The sequence below is a fragment of the Acinonyx jubatus genome, chromosome E1 (assembly GCF_027475565.1).
Source record: "Acinonyx jubatus isolate Ajub_Pintada_27869175 chromosome E1, VMU_Ajub_asm_v1.0, whole genome shotgun sequence".
Taxonomy (NCBI): domain Eukaryota; kingdom Metazoa; phylum Chordata; class Mammalia; order Carnivora; family Felidae; genus Acinonyx; species Acinonyx jubatus.
The window spans coordinates 20,066,425-20,088,048 of record NC_069397.1 but is presented as its reverse complement, the minus strand read 5'-3'; the positions used below and the strand labels follow the sequence as shown (position 1 = coordinate 20,088,048).

Genomic DNA, 21,624 nt, shown 5'->3' with positions numbered 1-21,624 from the left:
GTGAACATATCTTACTTTGCATTTAAGGAGTATTGCACTATAAATGGTGAAGGATAAAAGAGAAACCACATCCCAGTGGGGTCTGGCAAACGCACACGGTAGGATGCATGGAAGTGTTATGGGGGTTTGTTGAATTCGTGCCCCATTTTAACAAAAACACCCACCTCAGCAGAGTATTGAAGCCTGATATAAGATGCATGTAAATAAGCCTGGAATAATGCTTTTAAAGTCCTTAGTGTGGTTCTTGTTACATAGCAAAATACTCAATAATTACAGGCTGCTCGTAGCCCCCTTTGCAAACTGGCAATCCTGTGCCTGTCGAATCCAGAGGAATAGGATAAAGTCCCCTTCCACGTCCACACTGTTGACTCTTTCCTCTTGATTTTCATTCTGCCTGGAGTGTTCTTCTCCCAGATACCTTTGGGGTCCCGGCCCCAGATAACCTCAGACGGGTCTTCTAGAATGATACCCCCCAACTCCATCCTGGGCCTCTCTATGCCTTTACACTGCTACTTTATTCTTCTTCATTGACTGGGTCACCACCTTTCACATTACACAGTTGTTTACAGTCTGGTTCCCCAAGGCTCCCCATTAGAACAGAGATGCCATGAGAGAAGGGTCATGGACTCTTGCTACTACCATACAGTATGTGCTCAGTAAATGGGTGTCGACGAGTGAGTTGGAGGAGTCAAGACTGGAGACAGAGAAGGCAATTAAGAAGCTGCTGTAATCCTGTTAAGAAACTAAGGGGGCTGGATTCAAGAGCCGTTTAAGTGGTAGAAACGACAGGACATAGACACTGAGGGGAGGAAAGGATGTAGTTTCATAGGTTTCTCTCCTGATCAGCTTGGGCAGATGGCAGCGCTGGTTACTAACCAAGGTGGGAAGTGCAGAGGGAAGCAGGGCTGTGGTAGGAGGGTGTGGAAACGAAAGTAAGTTCAGTCCTAAATGGATTTCATTTCAGGTGTTTGAGGAACATAAAATAGAGAGGCCGGATGACATTGGACTGTCTAGAGAACAATCCAGAATGGACACATAGATTTGGAAGCAATTAATGGGTGGTAGCTGAGACCAGAGAGTAGACGAAAACATCCAGAGGTGAAGTGAGGTGGCAGTTATCTGTAAGGCAACCAGGAAGAACGTGCTTTGGAGGCTTCGAATAAGGGTGTGGGTTTGATAGAAGAACACATGGGAACCATCAGAACTTCCTGAGCAAAGAGAACCCTTTGACTCATCTCTACCTTTTACTCTCATTGTCTTCTACACATTCAGTACATTTGATTATCTGCTAACTTTGGTTCTATGGCACTATGCTATGTACCAGGGAAACAAAGATGAGAAAGACAGGGCACCTTCTAATTTTTAAGTGGGTGAAGCAAACATACAGAAATCATCACGATACAAACTATTAAATACTAAAACAAAGATAAGCGTGAATTGCTGTGCACGTGCATGGAGTGGGTAGAAATGGCTTCTCAGACAAGGAAGAGTTTCCCGGGGTTCATAAGTATATGCAATCACTTCTGCATTTTTCTGCACTGGGCGCTTGTTAGCTTGTGTCAAAATGTTTCAATTTTTTTTTTAACTTTATTTGTTTTTGAGAGGGAATGAGAGAGAGTGTGTGAGCAGGGGAGGAACAGAGAGAGACAGGGAGACACAAAATCCAAAGCAGGCTCCAGGTTCTGAGCTGTCAGCACAGAGCCCAACAAGGGGCTCCATCCTGTGAACTGCGAGATCATGACCTGAGCCAAAGTCTGACACTTAACCAACTGAGTCACCCAGGTGCCCCTAAATTTTTTTTAAGGGACATAATCTGACTTACATATTTTTTAAGTTTATTATTTTTTTAGTGGACACTTGTAGCTTTTTTCAAAATTCTTTTTTTCATTTTAAAGAGTGACATAATCTGACTTACATTATTTTTTAAGTTTATCTTCTTTTTTTAAAGAAATCTCTACACCCAACATGGGGCTCAAACTCATGACCCTGAGATCAAGAGTCACATGCCCTCTGACTGAGCCAGCCAGGTGCCCCAGCTTTTTTCAAATTCTTTTTTTTTTTAAGATTATTATTTTGAGGGGCGCCTGGGTGGCGCAGTCGGTTAAGCGTCTGACTTCAGCCAGGTCACGATCTCGCGATCCGTGGGTTCGAGCCCCGCGTCGGGCTCTGGGCTGTTGGCTCAGAGCCTGGAGCCTGTTTCCGATTCTGTGTCTCCCTCTCTCTCTGCCCCTCCCCCGTTCATGCTCTGTCTCTCTCTGTCCCAAAAATAAATAAACGTTGGAAAAAAAAAATTAAAAAAAAAAAGATTATTATTTTGAGAGAGAGAGAGAGAGAGAGAGAGAGAGGAGGAGGGGCAGAGAGAGGAAGAGAGACAATCCCAAGCAGGCTCCAAACTGTCAGCACAGAGCCCATGCAGGGCTCAAATCATGAGCTCTTAATCAACTCTTGATTTCTTGACCCAAATCTTGTCCTGCTTTTTTCAAAAATTTTTTTTGTTTTAATGTTTATTTTTGAGAGAGAGAGAGAATGTGGGGGGGGGGGGGAGAAAGAGAGGGGGACAGAGGATCTGAAGCTGGCTCTGCACTGACAGCAGAGAGCCCAGTGAGGGGCTCCAGCTCACGAACCATGAGATCATGACCTGAGCCGCTTAACCAACTGAGTCACCCAAGCGCCCCCTGCTTTTTTCAAATTCTTAATGGGGTGTGTGAACTACGGCCTTTGGCAATGCAGAGCAGCAGATTTTAAATGACACGATGAGGTTTATTTTTTAGGACGCTAATTCTGACAGCAAAGTATGGACTGAAATGCGGAGAGGCTGGTGAAATACAGACCATTTCAGAGACTCTTGGAATAATCTCGTTGGATGCAATGGCAACAGAGATGGGAGAGACAAGCCCTAGGAGGTTTCTGAGATAGTCTTAAAGTTAACATTAAGAAAAAATATTTTCTGTGTGCCAGGCACTGGTTTCATCTTCTATCTGCATTAATTTAGATCATTTTTTCATCCTACCCTGCCCTCTCTTTTGGGCTTGGGACGTGGTGTGACTGGTGGCTCTTGATTGAAATAGGGCCTTTGAGAGGGAGGTTGGTTAGGGCAAGGTGAGGGGTTTCCTTTTGGCCAGGTCCAACAGACGGGCCCTCCAGGAGACCCCTGCCTGCATTTTCCCCAGACACGCAGAAATACCCACCCATCCGGAGCTCCAGAGAAAGGTCTAAGTTTGACATTCACATTCGAGAATTAGCAATATTTTAATGACAGGGAAACTTGCAGCCTCTTTTCCCCAAACAGGGCTCATGTTGTCCACGCGTGTGATCTGTGCCTTCTGACTCCTCAACCACATTACAAATTCCCTAAGGAGAAAACCACATTTTCTCATTTGTTTGCATGTATAATCTGGAATAGAGTGTTCAGACTTCCAGTTCTGGACCAGATGGGATAGATGCATTTTGCCCTGTCCCTCTCACTAAATACAATTAAAAACCCTGGAAATTATATTATAAAACAAACATAAGGAGACTCTGAAAGATAGAAGATAGACTAGCTAGGGATGTTAGGACTTGAGAAGCTGCATGGCAGAATGTTCTCGGAGTTCTCTTCTTGCCCCCTACACACCCTGGGACTGGGTGCTGGAAAAGCCCCCAGCCCAGAAATGCTAACGGGCATGAATGAGAAAAGCTTGCTGTCTCTTGAAAAAGGACCAGGAAATGGGCAGCCTCATAAAATAGAAACCTTTGTGACAATAAACACTCCTCCAGAAAACCCCATCCCCACCCCACACTTCTGTCTGTAAAGGCCTAGGTGGAAGCCTAGACCTCTGGCCTTGGCTGGCAGTAAAGAGGCCTCCCTCCCCATCCCTGCTAGGGTGGTATCCAGGAGACCCAAAGGGGAGCCCGTATTTCCACCTCCCACCCAGGGCAAGGTAGGTGTCTATTTCCCTTTCCATAGTATCAGGGGAGGCTGGGTAAGGATCCTAGGTTTCCACCCCCTCCTGGGGGTTGTGAGGTACCTCTCCTACTCCCTGCCAGGGTGGTACCACTGGAGGGGCATCCGGGTGCTCAGCCACATGAGCATCTGTGCATCTGATTCTTGATTTGGGCTCAGGTCATGATCTCACGGTTCATGAGTTCAAGCCCCGCATCAGGCTCTGCAGTGACAATGCAGAGCCTGCTTGGGATTATCTCTCTGCCCCTCCCCTATTTGTGCCCTCTCTATCCCTCTCTCTCCCTCTCCCTCTCAAAAATAAATAAACGTTTTTAAAAAATGGTGGTGTCAATAGAGACCAAATTGGGAGGCCTGGACTCCCACTCTCATCCAGCACTAATGCATTGGTGCCTTCTTCCCCTACTGGTCCATTTTTAGCAAAAGCCTGCTCAAATAGAAGGCTTAAATTAGATCCGATGTCTGATAGCACAGTACCCAAAATGACCAGGATACAATTGGAAAATCACTCATCATCCCTAAAAGAAAAAGGTACTAGTGTAAATGGATTCAACTCGTTGACAAACACAGGTTAAGGAAAGTAAGCCTAAAATTATGAGTGAATAATATTTTTGCATCAAGAGGATCATTAATTTTTAAGGGTAAAAAAATTCAATTAAAATACCAATAAGGACAGTAACTTAATTAAGTTGGTATTTTAAGAGAGGGGAAAAAATGATCTTAAAATGGATAATATAAAATGTGATTCAATTAGTAAAACAATTAGCTTTTTAAAATAATAATTTGAGGGGCGTCTCAGTGGTTCAGTCTGTTGAGCATCCAACTTCAGCTCAGGTCATGATCTCACGGTCTGTGAGTTCGAGCCCCACGTCGGGCTCTGTGCTGACTGCTCAGAGCCTGGATCCTGCTTCGGATACTGTGTCTCCCTCTTTCTCTGCCCCTCCCCCGCTCGCTTTGTCTCTCTCTCTCTCTCTGTCAAAATAAATAAACATTAAAAAAAAATTTTTTAAATAATAATTTGACTGTGTGGGACCCAGTTACTTAATAGTTTTACCTAAGTCAGTGGCTGTGTGTGGTTGGAATCACTTGGGAAGCTTTAAGAAACTATAGATGTGCAACCCGATCCCAGACCATATACATCAAAGTATCCTCAGTGATTCTAATACTCAGCCAAGGTTGATAGCAACAGACACCATAGCCATAGGAGATAAATAGAACATAAGTGGATTTTTACCTTTGTCAGAATTCATTTTGACTTTCTGAATAGTCAGAATACACATGACAGAGTTTGCACGCTAAACTTTGCATGCTCTTTCTCAAGGAGTGCCCTCTTGGGCCATTTGTCTTGTTTCGTGCACCCTTGTGATGAATCTGACGATCTGTTTCCAAGCCCACAACAGTAAACCTGAAGCAGTAATTAAAAGGCAGTCTCTTACAGGCAGGCATGTTGACAGTTGCAATATATGAAAATTGAAGTATGGGAAGACTCAGAAGGGACTGAGTTTGATTCCACTAGATGGCTTGGTATTAAAATCTGTTGAAGTGATTTCTTGAGCTCTTTGCTGAGAGCAGCCTTTTTGGACTTAAAATTCAATTTCTTATGAAACTACTGAATTCCAACTTGCAAGACAAATCCAGGAACTCAAATATTCAGATATTCTAGAATAGAGACCTCCAACAGGCCTGTCTGAGATTTTTAGCAAATGGAAAGCAATTAGCCACTTGGCTGATACCCAAGAATTTGTAGGTTCTAACCACTTTTCTAGTAAGGAATTTGACAGATTTAATCTAAATATGAAATAGCCAAATTTGCATGTCACAAATGAGGTATGCACAACAAAATGAGGGACACCTGGGTGGTTCAGTTGGTTGAGCCTCTGACTCTTGCTTTCAACTCAGGTCATGATCTCAGTTTCCTGAGTTTGAGGCCCACATCGGGCTCTGCACTATCAGCAAGAGCCCGCTTGGGATCTTCTCACTCCCTCTCTCTCTGCCCCTCCCCTGCTCACGTTGTCTCTGTCTCTCACAAAATAAATAAATAAAAACTTAATTTTTTTTTTTAAATTAATAGAGAAGGCTATGACAGGCCCAGCTTCCTGTGTGATAGTTTCTAAAGGAATTTTTGTTTAATTCTGTTAAGTATGAAGTTGATTCACAATGAGAACGTTATCTAGGTTATGCATTTTCTTCTTGATGGTGCCCTAAATCCCTGAAAAGATGTGGAATATATTTGGAAGCATTTGGAATTCAATACAGCCATGTTATTCATTCAGTTAGATGAATTGGTGTTAGAAACTTACTGAAGAGTTTTACTGAGTTACCTTCATCAAGCTGTTCAAATCAAGGGTTGAAAGCCCCTGTCAATCAATGATACAAACTTAGCCCTTTAATCAATTGATTACAATTATTTTCACTGATCAATAGTACTAGGCTCATAACTAAATGCTTATGTATAAGGTCATTTATATTGGCTTTGAGACAGTTTTTTTTAATGTTTATTTATTTTTGAGAGAGTAAGAGAGCTCTAGTGGGGGAGGGGCAGAGAGAGAGGGAGACACAGAATCTGAAGCAGGCTTCAGGCTCTGAGCTGTCAGCATAGAGCCCCAGGTGGGGCTCAAACTCACAGACCTCAAGATCATGACCTGAGCCGAGTCGGATACCACCCAGGCACCCCAAGACAATTTTTTGTTACTGCTCATGACGCACATATTGTATGATAGGTTTTATTTCACCATTAGAATGTCATGTGGTTTACACATGTTTGATTTTTGGAGCTTGTGATTCAGAGATATGATCATATGAACTCCAGTAGCCCTGCAGATGCATGTTTTAAAGCACATTTACTAATTGATGTTTACCCATAACAACTCGGAATCCTTAAGAAAGTAAAAGAGTTAATTTTATGATGTTTAATGAAACCGGAAAACATTTCTAAAATACAGTATTTCCTTAAATGTTCTTCCAACATGGTAAAATTTTCAAAAAGTTGTTGAAAGTGATACTTGTTTGTAAAGGAATACCCTTAGGTTTCCCAAATGATGCATTCTTTCCATGATACATTTACCAAATGAAGATTTCTCGATTTTCTTGTCATTATTGTTGCTTAAGAATCTATCCCAATGTTAAAACCACAAACATTTTATTATGGACATGAGTTCTGTAGGGCACAAATTGAGAAACAGCAAAGCAGATGGCTCATCTCTGCTCTACAATGTCTGAGGCCTCCAGTGGGAAGACTGGAAGGCTGGGGGTGATCCAAGGGCTGGGGGTGGAATAACTGAAGGCTTGTTCCCTCACCTGACTGCTGCCCGGGCCAAGAGGACTTGAAGGCTGGGGCCGCTCACTGGAGAGCCTTCTAAGGTCTTTTGTTGATGCTTGGCTTCCTTACAACATGGTGGCCTCAGAGTAGTCAGACTTCCTACCAGGTGTCTCAGGGCTCAGAGCATGAGTGTGCCAGTGACTAAGGCAGAAGCCGCACCCCTTGTGTACCTAAACTTGGATGTCACCAGCGTCCCTTCAGTTGCATTTTAGTGGTTAAAAGTAAGTCTTTGGTCAAGGGGAAAGGACAGAGACCCCATCTCTCAGCAGGAAGAACGTCAAAGATTTTGTGACTTTGTTTTAAATCCTCCACAGTCTACCCGTTGGTAGATTATTTTTCACTGCTCTGACTTTCCGAATACACTCACCCCTCCCAAGATGCCCCCAGTTCTCCTCCCCATATGGCACAAGTTCAGGGTGGAGGTCCAGGCTCCCATCATCTGAGTCAGGTGCGGTTCCTCAGCTAGAGTTCTTCCAATCTGAAGACTATGAACTTCAGGTCTTTAAAAAGACAAGTCAGGGGCGCCTGAGTGACTCAGTCGGTTAAGTGTCCGACTTCAGCTCAGGTCATGATCTCGTGGTTTGTGAGTTCAAGCCCCACTTCGGGCTCTGTGCTGACAGTTCAGAGCCTGGAGCCTACTTTGGAGTCTGTGTCTCCCTGTCTCTCTGCCCCTATCCTGTTCAGGCTCTCTCAAAAATAAATAAATGTTAAAAAAATTCTTTCTCAAAAATAAAATAAAAAGACAAGTTATCTGCCCCACATACCCAACACACAATGGCGATGCAAGAGTGGGATTTCCTGTGGACACCGTCTATTCCAGGAGATGGAGAGCGGAGGGCACAGTGTTTGCATCTGAGTTAGCGTTCTTAGTTTGCTTCTTGCCCACCAGGGGCTGAGGGTCCAAAAGCCTTGTCACATTTTATAACATCCCTCTTAGTTCAGCCTGATTAGAATTCCTGTGAGATATTCACGGACCTACTGTGCATCAATTTATAATCCACTACGTTAGACAGAAACCACACCCACAGATCTCTGCAAGACAAACTCTCCAGTACCTTGGGCTCCTTGCGAGCTACCATGAGGCACGGCTCTTAAGAGTCTTAAAGCCCCTACTGTTTAATAGAGAAAATGTGTAAGACATGGCCTGAAGATGTTTAGAGAGCCTTTAGTCTGTCTGGAAGTTTCTATGCAGCATTGCCTTAGATCTTTCTGAGGTTTTGACAGAGGATTTTACAATCCCACTCGGATTTGATCATTGCCCTGAAAGCATTTCTTAATTTGAGACTCATTTGCCATCTGGAGAAGCTGGGAATAAGAAACAGTTGTATTTTGAAACCCCGCAAGTGCCAGCTTCTTTGTACTTCCTCTAAATTTTGTATGAAAGCTGAACAGTTCTTTATTAAGACCAACTCTTGCCTCTCACGTTTTTTTCATAGACAGCAAGAAGAAGCCAGGTGGCACTCTCAGTATCCTATCTAGAAATCCTTGTCTAAATCATTGCATTTGTCTGGTACATTTTCCAGTCTCGACCTTCCCATAGGCAACAGCATTGTCAGATTTTCTGCCGCATCATAACAAGGGTCTCCCGTCCCCAAGCTTGAAATACCTTTCTCCTTGCTTCCCTTGTGGCCTTCGCCAGCCACCTCCTTAAAGCCCATCGCGATTCTACTAGCATGCTTCCCCCCACTTCCCAAAGCCAGCGCCAGCTACCCAGGGCTGTGCTGTAGCACCTCGCTCCTCCTTCCGATTCTTATTCCAGTTACTATTGCTGTATAACAAATCCCCCGAGGCTCCGTGGAGTAAAACCACCACCATTTTATTCTGTTCATGGATTCCCTGAGTTAGGAATCTGGAAAAGGCACAGCGGGACCAGTTTGTCCTAGCTCCACAGTGTCTAGCTTCAGGTGGGAAGACTCAGAGGCTGAAGATGACAGATGACTCAACAACTGAAGTTTGGAATCATGGGAACCCGCTGACGCTCACTTGTGTGGCACTGGGGCCGGGGAACGCGAGGCAGCTCTGCTGCCCAGAGCATCAACACCTGCCCTCTCTGAGCGGCTTGGGCTCCTCTCGCACAGCAGCCCCAGGACAGTCAGCCTCCTCACATAGGGGCTCAGGGGACAAGCACTTAATTAGCTCAAGTGACGGTCGTTTGTAAGGGGTGCACTCTTAGTTTCCCTAAATTATGTGCTTTATGACAGCCTTGCACAGTTAGGGTCTCTGATTTAGAGCGAGTTGGGCCACAGAGGGAGAGGAAGAGGAGAAAGAAGGAGTCAAAGGGAGAGAAGGATGGAGATTGAGAGAGACAGACGAACAGAGAACCAAGAGACAAAATGAGAAATAAAGTCACCAGGCGTCCTGCAGAAAGTCAGAGCGTCTGCCTTCCAAGTTTCTGAATGGAAAACAGCATGAACAGAATGTTCTCTCCATCGCTGAGCAGCCAAATCAATTTGTTAATTGAGATCAAAAGAGCATAAATATTATGATCCTGCAGTCAAACCAAAGAATGAGAGAATAGTAAATCCACAAGGCCAAGTGTGTGTATCAAAATACAAGCAGATACATGAAGAAATTAAGTGGCCACTACGATTTTATGAAGGCTCTTTGTGTGTTAGGCACATCTTTGGTCAGAGGGGGAAAAAAAAAAACCGAGATAATGAAGTCCCTTAGAAGCATATGTAGATTCATGTCCTTCCCTTGACGTTCTGACCTGCTCACCAGTGTCCTGGGCGGGCTGACCTCCTTGCTGCCAGCCCAGTGGCAGGGTCAGCACAGATGCAGAATGCACCGAATCGGGGTGGGTTGAGCCCGACAGCCCACCCCCCCTGCCTATTCCCACCTGGCAACTCTGGAACAGTGTAGTCCCCGGCCCCAGGGACCCCGCTATGCCTTTTCCTGCTGTGTTTCATGCCAACTCTGTGGGGTGTTATTCCCAGAGGTTGCCTCTCCTCTCCTTGACCAACTCTTAGAACAGAAACTTAAAACTGGGGGTAAAAAGTAGTAGGCACAATACTTTGCTTATTAAGTGGTATTTGGGGCGGGGGGAGTATAGGTAGAGAGCATTAACCACACAAGAGACAAAATCCTCCCACTCGAGAAGACAAGGTCTGGAAAAAGGGCCCCAGAGAGAAAACCAGACATGAAACACCATTAAAAAAAAAAGCATATGTTCTCCTCCCTAGTTAGTCCTTGATGGTTTTCAAGGGCTCAATCATCATTTTAAAAGATTAATTCTTTTTAAAGTAACAAGAGCTGAAGGGCTCATGGTCTATTACATTATTAGAGTCTTTTGTCATAAAATGTCAGAGCCTTTTCTTGTGATTCATGTATCTCCGGAAATCTTCAGCTTCTTGAAATTATTGCTTGGGATTCTGGATTTACAGCAAGCATCTTGGGTCCCACAATTTCACCGACAAAGCATGTGCACGCACACAGAAAGGCAGAGACATAAAGACGCAAACAGGGAACTAAAGAGGAATATGGAGCAAAAAAGATAGCAAAATGACATGTAGTTCCAGTGTACTTTGGAGGACTATTAACCCTGCCCCCTGACCCTGTGTGCTATTATATCTCCAGGAACAGTTCTGCAACTATAGACTTCCACTTGGCATTGGTTCTTGTCCTACAAAGTGAGATCGAATCTAGTCCAACATAACCTCAACATAATTTTTTTTGAGTATTGAAAACTGGAAGTCAAGAGGCCAAGGACGGTCCGTCTGTTAAAGGAAATCAAATGAAGTTGAATTCTAGCACAAGAAATCTTACTACGAGAAGGCAACCAAAAACAACTCTAAATTCCAAACCACCTATTTTAAGTAATCTTGAATGACTCTGTATTGTATTATTATAAGAACTCAAGTGGCTCCTCTAAGATCACCATAATAGCATTTGGCTGGTTGATCATCTTCAAAGAATAACAATTTTCTTTGTAACATTCTCATAGTCCTAGTTGTACAACCCATGAAAACAGCAAACGGATAAGGAGAAAATTCAGTGTTTTGTGAGTTTTGTTCTTACTACTGTGGAACCATGGATTTCTAGGTCTAAAGTAATGAGCTCATCTTTTGATCTCTCAAGAGCTAAATAAGCCAATTTGACTTACAAATATAGAACTGACTTAAAAAGAACAGTCAGAGGGAACTCTCTAGCATGATGGAAATGTTCTGTATCTTGGGTGTCAAAAATCATCCACCAATACACTTAAAAATCTGTGAATTTTGTTTTATGTTAATTACATCTCGATTTTAAAAATCTTGTTTGACTGATGGGTCAAGTTATATGGAGTATTTTGGTGGGAATAGAGTTATATGCTTTAACTTCCACTTAACTCTTGTTTTACCTGCTATTTGTAAAAATAGTAAGAGGTAAAAGGTATGTATTAATATACTTAGTCTCTCTCATTTAAAAATTGTATTAGGGGTGCCTGGGTGGCTCCGTCGGTTAAGGGTCCAACTTCAGCTCAGGTCATGATCTCATAGTTTGTGGGTTTGAGCCCTGCATTGGGCTCTGTGCTGACCGCTCAGGAGTCTGCTTCAGATTCTCTCCATCTCTCTCTCAAAAATAAACATTAAAAAATTTTTTAAAATAAAAATTGTATTAAAATATCCAGGCAACAATTCTCTATGCTCAGTCGTGATGCTTGTTCTTACTGTTCTGTCCTTTATCCATTCCACAGTGGGTGGGGACACCTGGGTGGTTCAGTCGATTAAGCATCCGACTCTTAATTTTGGTTCAGGTCACTATCTCACAGTTTGTGAGAATACATCAGGCTCTGTGCTGGCAGGGTAGAGCCTGCTTGGGATTCTCTCTCCCTCTCTCTCTGCCCCTCGCCCACTTATGCGTGCTTTCTCTCTTTCTCTTTCTCTCTCTCTCAAAATACATATTAAAATTTTTTTTCAAAGATTACTAGGTGGTCAGGAAAAAATTAAACCAAATGTTATAGTGATGATATAAGTGTAAATACATTTGAGTATTTACCAGCCTACTATGGAGAGAAATACCATGGAGTATTGTAAAATAAAAATGATACAAATACCAGACTTTATACTTGCCTAGAAAAAGTGAAAGCTGTCAATCCTGACTGCAAGGAAATAATTCTAGTTGGACAAGCACAAAGACACTACATAAATGTGACCTGTTGAGAAACTGAGTGATACTGATGCATTTCTTATTACTGAATCATCCTTACACTTGTGGAATATGCCCTCTTGGTCATGGTGTATTAGCCTGCTGAATTCAGTTTCTTAATTATTTTGGATTTTTTATTTGTCCTTGTCAGAGTGGTGTGTGTGCATGCGTGCATGTGTGCATGTATGTGTGTGTAAGAGATCTTCCTCAAATTTTGCTACTAGAATTAAATGAGCCAGGATGGTTTCTGCCTTTCTCTTAGGTTCTAAAGCATTTTCAGTAGCATAGGAATTACCTAGGCCTGGAAAGTTTGCCCCTAATAATCATCTGTGCCCAGTAACATTTAGGAGAGTGATTTCCTTTCTTTCTTTTTTTTTTTTTTTTTGTTTATTTATTTATTTTGGGGGGTGGGAGGGCAGAGAGAGACAACTCTCTGTAGGCTCTCAAGTAAGCTCTGTGCTAAGCATGGGCCTGCTTAAGATTTGTGCGCTCTCTCTCTCACTCTCTAAAATTAAAAAAAAGAATGTTTTCACAGTTAGGAATCTATTTTGATTTTTTTTCTTTGAGTCAATTTCAGTAATTTGTATTTTCCCTAAAATTCATTCGTTTCACAAACTCATTCATTTCTTTTAAATTTTTTTTTAACATTTATTTATTTTTGAGACAGAGAGAGCATGAACGGGGGAGGGGCAGAGAGAGAGGGAGACACAGAATCGGAAGCAGGCTCCAGGCTCTGAGCCATCAGCCCAGAGCCAGACGCGGGGCTCGAACTCACGGACCGCAAGATCGTGACCTGAGCTGAAGTCGGACGCTCAACTGACTGAGCCACCCAGGCGCCCCTTCGTTCATTTCCTTTAATATAAAACTACAAATGTTACTCTCTTACAATTTCTAAAGTCAACACACCTTTTCTTAACTCTCATTCTCATTTGTAATGTTAGGTATTTGTGGTTTTGGTTTGTGCTTTCTTAATTAGACTCTGCCAAGGGTTTGGCTCCTTTATTGGTCTTTGCAAAGACCTCTTGGATTTATAGAAGTTGTTTTTCTCATTCATCCACTCTTGCTTTTCTCTTAACTAATTTTTATTTTGATAGATTTCTTTTAGTCTTTCTCTGGATTTTTGATATTTACTTCCTTATTTAATAATAAAAGTATCTAAGACAACCTGTTTTCTTTTGAACATAGCTTTAGCTGCATCTGTGAATTTCGATGTGTAAAATCTCTTTCTTGTTAATTTATTATCTGTAATTGCAGCTCTAATTTCTGTAGTCCAGGGCTTGTTTCCTTTTCATTCTCACTAATGAAGTTATTTTGTTGTTATTAACCTTTTCGTTGATTCCTAGTTTTATTGCACCGTGATTATAGAATGCGACCAACCACTTACCCTACTTTCTGTAATGGGGGAGGAGGCGTTACTTCATTGCATAATACCTAATAAACATGTATAAGTAAATACAAAATAAATACATAATAAATATGCATAAACGTTTCAGGGACCATATTAAATGTGTCTAGAAGTTCCATTTAACTGCTAATCGAATCTATTGATTATTCAGCCTCCCTCCACCCTCATTTACTTTTTGTTTGCTTGAACTGCCAAAGACTCAGCCACCCACTAAAATCATAATTCAGTCCATTCTTCTTGTATTAGAACAGTTTGGGTTTATATGTTTCAGTACTTTTTATTCAATGCATGAAGACTGGTGGGTTTCATTTTTTAAGTTATACTTGTTGATATAAAACAAACAAAAAAACAGCCCTGGATTTTGCTTTGTTACTACTATTCCCATCCCTGCTTTCTTTCTGATATGTCTTTGCCATCCTTTCATTTTTTATCTTTCCATGTCTTTGTTTTAGATGTTTTATAAACAGCATAGTTGGGGTGCCTGGGTGGCTCAGTCGTTTTTTAAGCATTCTACTTTGGCTCAGGTCATGATCTCACGGTCCATGAGTTCGAGCCCTGCATCAGGTTCTGTGCTGACAGCTCAGAGCCTGGAGCCTGCTTTGGATTCTGTGTCTCCCTCTGTCTCTGCCCCTTCCCCGCTCACACTCTGTCTCTCTCTCTCTCTCTTAAAAATAAATAAACATTAAAAAATAAATAAACAGGGGGTTGTGGGAGGGGGGATGGGCTAAACGGGTAAGGGGCATTAAGGAATCTACTCCTGAAGTCATTGTTTCACTATATGCTAACTAATTTGGATGTAAATTTTAAAAAATAAAAAATACAATTAAAAGTATATATATATATATATATATATATTGAAAGGAAAAATAAATAAATAAACAAACAAACAGTTAACTTTTGGTTTAGTTTTGGTTTTACCCAGTAAAGGAGTTGTAACCTATTCACATTTTTAATAGAAACTGACAAGATTTTCTTTTCTTAAATTTAATCATATGATCTAAATGCTTTCTGTTTTTAAAAAAAAAAATTTTTTAAGAGGGAGAGAGAGCAAGAGTGAGTGCGTGAGTGGGGAAGGGGCAAAGATAGATGGGGACAGAGTATCCGAAGGGGGCTCTGTGCTAACAGCAGAGTCGATGTGGGGCCTGGGGCCTGAACTCAGGAACTGCAAGATCATGACCTGAGCTAAAGTCGGATGCTTAACCGACTGAGCCACCCAGGTGCCCCAGTGCTTTCTATTTTAATGCTTATATGCTATTTCCTTTTTCTTTTTCTTTTTTTTTTTTTTTTAGTTGCTATGTTGGTCAAGTTTTATTTATCCTCTTTTTACTAATGATTCAAGAGTTATACATTCATTTTAACTCTAATAATGATTACTGTTAAAAGTTTAAACTGATCTCGGGGCGCCTGGGTGGCTCAGTCGGTTGAGCGTCCAACTTCAGCTCAGGTCACGATCTCACGGTTCTTGAGTTCGAGCCCCGAGTTAGGCTCTGGGCTGATGGCTCGGAGCCTGGAGCCTCCTTCTGATTCTGTGTCTCCCTCTCTCTCTGCCCCTCCCCCATTCATGCTCTGTCTCTCTCTGTCTCAAAAATAAATAAACATTAAAAAAAAATTTTTAAAAAAAAGTTTAAACTGATCTCTTCATCAATACCAAGAATAAAATGGATTTACTTTCTGGGGCACCTGGGTGGCTCAGTCCGTTGAGTCCCCGATTCTTAATTTCAGCTCAGGTCATGATCTCACGGTGTGAGATCGAGCCCACAGCAGGCTCTGCGCTGAGCATGTAGCTTGCTTGGGGGGGGGGGGGTATTCTCTCTCCCTCTCCTGTCCCTCCCCCACTTACTCATGTATGCACACGTACTCGTGCGCACTCTCTCTCTCTCTCTGTCTCTAAAAACATCAAAAAAAATTTTAATATATTTTGCTGGTAAATAGCTTAGTTTTTTTTTTAATTTTTTAAAGTTTATTTATTTTTGAGAGAGAGAGAGAGTGTGAGCTAGGGAGGGACAGAGAGAGGGAGACACAGAATTTGAAGCAGGCTCCAGGCTCTGAGCTGTCAGCACAGAGCCCGACACGGGGCTTGAACCCACAAACCACAAGATTATGACCTGAGCCTAAGTTGTCCACTCAACCAACTGAGCCACCCAGGCGCCACATGGCTTGCTTTTTTTATATATATATGTTATTTATTTTTGAGAGAGCAGGAATGCAAGCAGGGGAGGGACAGAGAGGGAGACCCGGAATCCAAAGCAGGCTCCAGGCTCTGAGCTGTCAGCACAGAGCCCAATGTGGGGCTCGAACCCACCACGCAAATTGTGAGATCATGACCTGAGCCAAAGTCAGATGCTTAACCAACTGAGCCACCCAGGTACCCCTCTCTATAAAATTTTTTTTCATATTGAATATTTTTTTATTATTATTTTTCTAAATTTATATCCAAGTTAGCATATAATGCAACAGTGATTTCAGGAGTAGATTCCTTAATGCCCCTTCTCCATTTAGGCCATCCCCCCTCCCACACCCCTTCCTGTAACCCACTGTTTGTTCTCCATATTTAAGAGACTCATGTTTTGTCCCCCTCCCTGTTTTTATATTATTTTTGCTTCCCTTCCCTTATGTTCATTTGTTTTGTATCTTAAAGTCCTCATATGAGTGAAGTCATATGATTTTTGTCTTTCTCTGACTAATTTCACTGAGCATAATACCCTCCAGTTCCATCCACGTAGTTGCAAATGGCAAGATTTCATTCTTTTTGATTGCTGAGTAATACTCCATTGTATATATATACCACATCTTCTTTATCCATTCATCCATCGATGGACATTTGGGCTCTTTCCATATTTTGGCTGTTGTTGACATTGCTTCTATAAATTGGGGTGCATGTGTCCCTTCAAAACAGCACACCTGTATCCCTTGGATAAATACCTAGTAGTGCACTTGCTGAGTCGTAGGATAGTTCTATTTTTAATTTTTTGAGAACCTCCATCCTGTTTTCCAGAGTGGCTGCACCAGTTTGCATTCCCACCAACAATGCAAAAGAGATCCTCTTTCTCCGCATCCTCGCCAACATCTGTTGTTGCCTGAGTTGTTAATATTAGCCATTCTGACTGGTGTGAGGTGGTATCTCATTATGGTTTTGATTTGTATTTTCCTGATAATGACTGATGTTGAGCATTTTTTCATGTGTCGGTTGGCCATCTGGATGTCTTCTTTGGAGAAGTGTCTATTCATGTCTTTTGCCCATTTCTTCACTGGATTATTTGTTTTTGGGGTGTTGAGTTTGATAAGTTCTTTACAGATTTTAGATACTAACCCTTTATCTGATATGTTGTTTGCAAATATCTTCTCCCATTCTGTCGGTTGCCTTTTAGTTTTGCTGATTGTTTCCTTCGCTGTGCAGCTTTTTATTTTGATGAAGTCCCAGTAGTTCATTTTTGCTTTTGCTTCCCTCGCCTCCTGAGACATGTTGAGTAAGAAATTGTTGCAGCCAAGGTCAAAGAGGTTTTGGCCTGCTTTCTCCTCAAGGATTTTGTTGGCTTCCTGTCTTACATTTAGGCCTTTCTTCCATTTTGAGTTTCTTTGTGTGTGGTGTAAGAAAATGGTCCAGGTTCATTCTTCTGCATGTGGCTGTCCAGTTTTCCCAGCACTACTTTATTCCATTGGATATTCTTTCTAACTAACTCCATTAGTTCAATGGAGACTGTCTTTATTCCATTGGATATTCTTTCCTGCTTTGTCAAAGATTAGTTGGCCATACGTTTGTGGGTCCATTTCTGGGTTCTCTGTTCTGTTCCATTGATCTGAGTGTCTGTTTTTGTGCCAGTACCATACTGTCTTGATGATTATAGCTTCGTAATACAGCTTGAAGTCTGGTGTAAAAATTTTTTAAAACTAAAATAATTTAAAAACTTGAAATGGATTTAGTTATTTCCTCCTGTGAGTGATGACAATATTAATATTTTTCCTCTTCCATGTCTTCCTACATTTTCAGACAAAAGAGACATACTTTTTAAAAAGTATGTAAAGTTTAAAGTTATTTTCCTGTGCAGAAAACTTATTTTTTGTTCCCAGATACTTGAAGATATTATCCCCTGTGTTTCAGAAATGTAAAACTTCCTCTGGGCTACATTTCCATATGATTCTCTCTTAATTAAATTGGGCTGGTATCTGTGACTCTTTTCTATCTAAAGACTGAAAATCTTTGTGACATTGAGAAATTTTCTTCTATTACTTGATTTTCTGCAGTATCTGTTTGTTATTTACTGCTTTCATTTTGGTTTTTTTCCTATCTTTATTGAGGTATAATTGACAAAAAAATTGTACATATATTTAAGGTGTGCAGTGTGATGTTTTGAACCACTGTGTTTTTAATTTATCATGGTTATCTTTCAGAATGATTTCTGTTTCTAATATTGGTCTGTTTTGTACTTATAAGTGCAAGTACAAATTAGGGATTTTGTTCTAGTTCGCCCTGCTTTCTTGCACTTACTCCATGGCAAAGAAGAACACCTGCTCTCATTCCCCAGACTAAGCCTCCTCCTTCTGAACTGCCAGAGCTTTTCACTTGTCTAGGTGTGTCCGCTGTTTGCTCGTCCTTGCTGAGGAGGGCCTGGGAGGACTGAGATGGTTTACAATCGGAGACTGTATCTGCCCTGTTCGAAATCTTAAATATCAAAAAGAGGGAGGTTTCGATTTATAATAGCACAGAGATCCCACCAATGATGAGAGAGAAGAAGGTAACTAACAGAGTGAAGCCTGGATAAGGAGTTGCACTTTTGTTCAGAGAAGCTGATTTATGTGTGTGGCTGAGAGAGTGACCCCTTCCCTAACTGATGTACCTCAGTGCAGGCATTGCTGGCATATCTCCTTTTAGATTAGGGTGTAAAAACCCTTGAAGGCGGAGGGGATTTTGCTTGTTCATCTTCGTATACCTCTGAGTTGCTGCTATTTGATCCTTACCACAGACTTATAAGGTAGATGAGGCGTCTAGTATGATCCTCATTTTGTAGAAGAGGTGACAGATGCTCCAAGAAATCCAGTGACTCACTTGTCATGTGATCGAATAATCACAGGGCCGAAGTGGGATTAGCACCCAAGTCTTCCCTTTCCGTGCTGCTTTTCCCCACTTACCGTCCTGTCTCCCACAACACCAGGAGACGTTCTGGGTGCTGTGTGTCCCGCCTGGGCCCCACCAGGGGCTTAATCTTTCATTATTTGTGTAGCAAAAGAAATTGGTGCTCTCTTCCCTCTCTTTGTCTGAGGCTCTGGCCCACAGGTCTGAGCCTACACATGAGGGTTTCCTAGGACCAGAAGCAGCATGTCACCAGACGGGCTGGACAGGCAGGAGCAGAAGCCTGTCCCTGGAGGGGAAGGGAGCTGAGAAAACAGTCCTGGGCTCCTTCCCCCTGGCCCAGGCAGCACCTGGAAGGGGCCTTCCATCTGGATGGTTCCAGCATGTGCCACTGAACCTCTTCTCCCTGAAGCTCTGCAGCCAAGGCTCCCGGGGTATGTTGGCAGAGTCGCTGCTGTTAAAATCCTCATTTTATTAGGCTCTAATTAAGCTCTCCTGCGAAGTGCTACATAAATTCAGTTTCGAATTTTGCATATGAAATCAAATGAGAGGGAAGCATCACAGACATAAAATGTTTTTAGAAATGACAATGGTATGTTTAATTTAATTGTATAGAATCATCTGGATGGGATACATCTACGTGGCAGAAAGATTGATATGTTCTCTTACCAGTGGCCTCAGAAAGTCCATGATCCACATAGGTTTGTGAAGTGATTTCCAATGCCTTAAATACTTTTCCTTCTTCCTTCAAGCACTGACCCAGGCATTCTTTAAAATCAACCCAAGAACTCACCTCCTATGAACATGTATTCACTTGACGTTTAGGACTACTTCCTTATGCAGCTTCTGTTCATTTGTACGTGACATTTGAAAAAGATTACGATAAAGGGCATGGTACTGGCTTAGTCTGCAGACCTGAGTTCCAGTTCCAAGGTCTACAGACCCCGCTAACCTCTGTGAGCCTCAGTTTCCCTATCCGTAAAATACGGACATGAAACTAAGTGGCCTTCCAAATATACGAACTGCTAAAATGTTTTCCAGTTGTTTGTTTGTCTCTTCCACTGGTCCAACTGGATTGTGAATCCCCCTACAGCAGGCTTATGCCTTCAGCATCTCTGGTATTTCCATCCCCGCCAGGGAGCCTGGCGCTCTGCATTGCCCCCAGCGGATGCCCTGTCGGTGTTGATTGCCAGACTGACAGCACCTGTGGCGGCCAGGAGGTGGCACTTTGGTATTTTCTGCAGTGAAAGAACAAACCACAGAGTGAGAAATCTCTGAGGCTTCTGTTTTACTGACCAAAGTAGACTATCCAGGGATCAAAATAAGCAAGGAGCTGTATTTTTATATTCGCATGTAACAAAATTGGCTTTTGCTGGTGGTTGTGTACAGTCTACGGGTCTTCGCACATGTATAGATTCGTGTAGCCACCACGCCAGGCAGGATACGCAGTCGTCCATCATCCCCAGACAACTCCCTTAGGTCAGACTACCCCTGACCCTAAACTCTGACAGCCACCAATCTGTTGTCCATCCCTATAGTTCTGTCTTCTAGAGAGTATCACATAGATAGAATCCTACAGTATGTAACCTATTGAGGCTGACTGCTTGCACTCAACATAATGCCTTTGAAATGTATCCATGTTGTTGCATATCAATAATTTGTTTCATTAGTTTATTCCTCTTATTGCTGAATAGCATTACATTGTAGAGATGTTCATAGTTGATTTATCCATGGATATCCTATTCGTTTCCAGTTTGGGGCCATTGTGAATAGAGTTGCTATAAACATTCCCGTCTAAGTTTTTGAGTGAACATACGTTTTCATTTCTCTGGGATATATGCCTAGGAGTGAAATTGCTGGATCACATGGTAATTCTAATGTTTTATTTATTTTTGAGACAGAGAGAGAGAGAGAGACAGAGCATGAGAGGGGGAGGGGCAGCAAGAGAGGGAGACACAGAATCTGAGGCAGGCTCCAGGCTCCGTGCCGTCAGCACAGAGCCTAACGCAGGGCTCAAACTCACGAACCATGAGATCGTGACCTGAGCCGAAGTCAGATGCCCACCTGACTGAGCCACCCAAGCGCCCCACATGGTAATTCTACATTTAACTCTTTTAGTAACGGCCAAACTGTTTTCCCAGTGATTGTATCAGTTCACATTCCCACCAGCAGTGTATGAGAATTCCAACTCTTCTGCATCTCCACCAGCTTGTCACTTTGTTCTTGTTGTTGCTTTTGTTTTATTTTGGCCATTCTGATAGGTTTGTGGTGGTATCTCATGGTTTTAATTTGCATTTCCCTAATAGCTAGTGATGTTTAGCATCTTTTCATGTATTTATTTGCCACCTGTATGTCTTCTTTGGTGAAGTGACTTCAAATATTTTGCCCACTTTTAACTTTTTTCTTAATGTTTATTTGTTTTGAGAGAGAGAGAGAGAGAGAGAGAGGGAAACCATGTGTGCATGAGCTGGGGAGGGGCAGAGAGAGAGGGACTGTCCCAAGCAGGCTGCACGCTGACAGCTCAATCTTGGACCTGAGTCGAAATCAAGAGTCAGATGCTTACCCAACTGAGCCACCCACGTGGTCCCCTTTGCTTATTTTTAAATTGAGTTGTTTGCTTTCTTATTGTTGATTTTTAAGAGTTCTTTATATACTCATCTTCCTACCAGCGTCTTCCTCAAAGAAAAGTTTTCAGTTTGGTTAAATTCAGTTTAACATTTTTTTTTCTTTTATGAGTTACATTTTTGGTGATATTTCTAAGAAAT

General features: G+C 42.1%; 1 protein-coding gene across 3 annotated transcripts in view; it reads left to right on the top strand.

Moving 5' to 3' along the window:
- MYO1D (myosin ID) overlaps positions 1-21,624 on the top strand; it is a 363,813-nt gene that overhangs the window by 243,269 nt on the left and 98,920 nt on the right. The gene's annotated exons all lie outside the window — the stretch shown is intronic.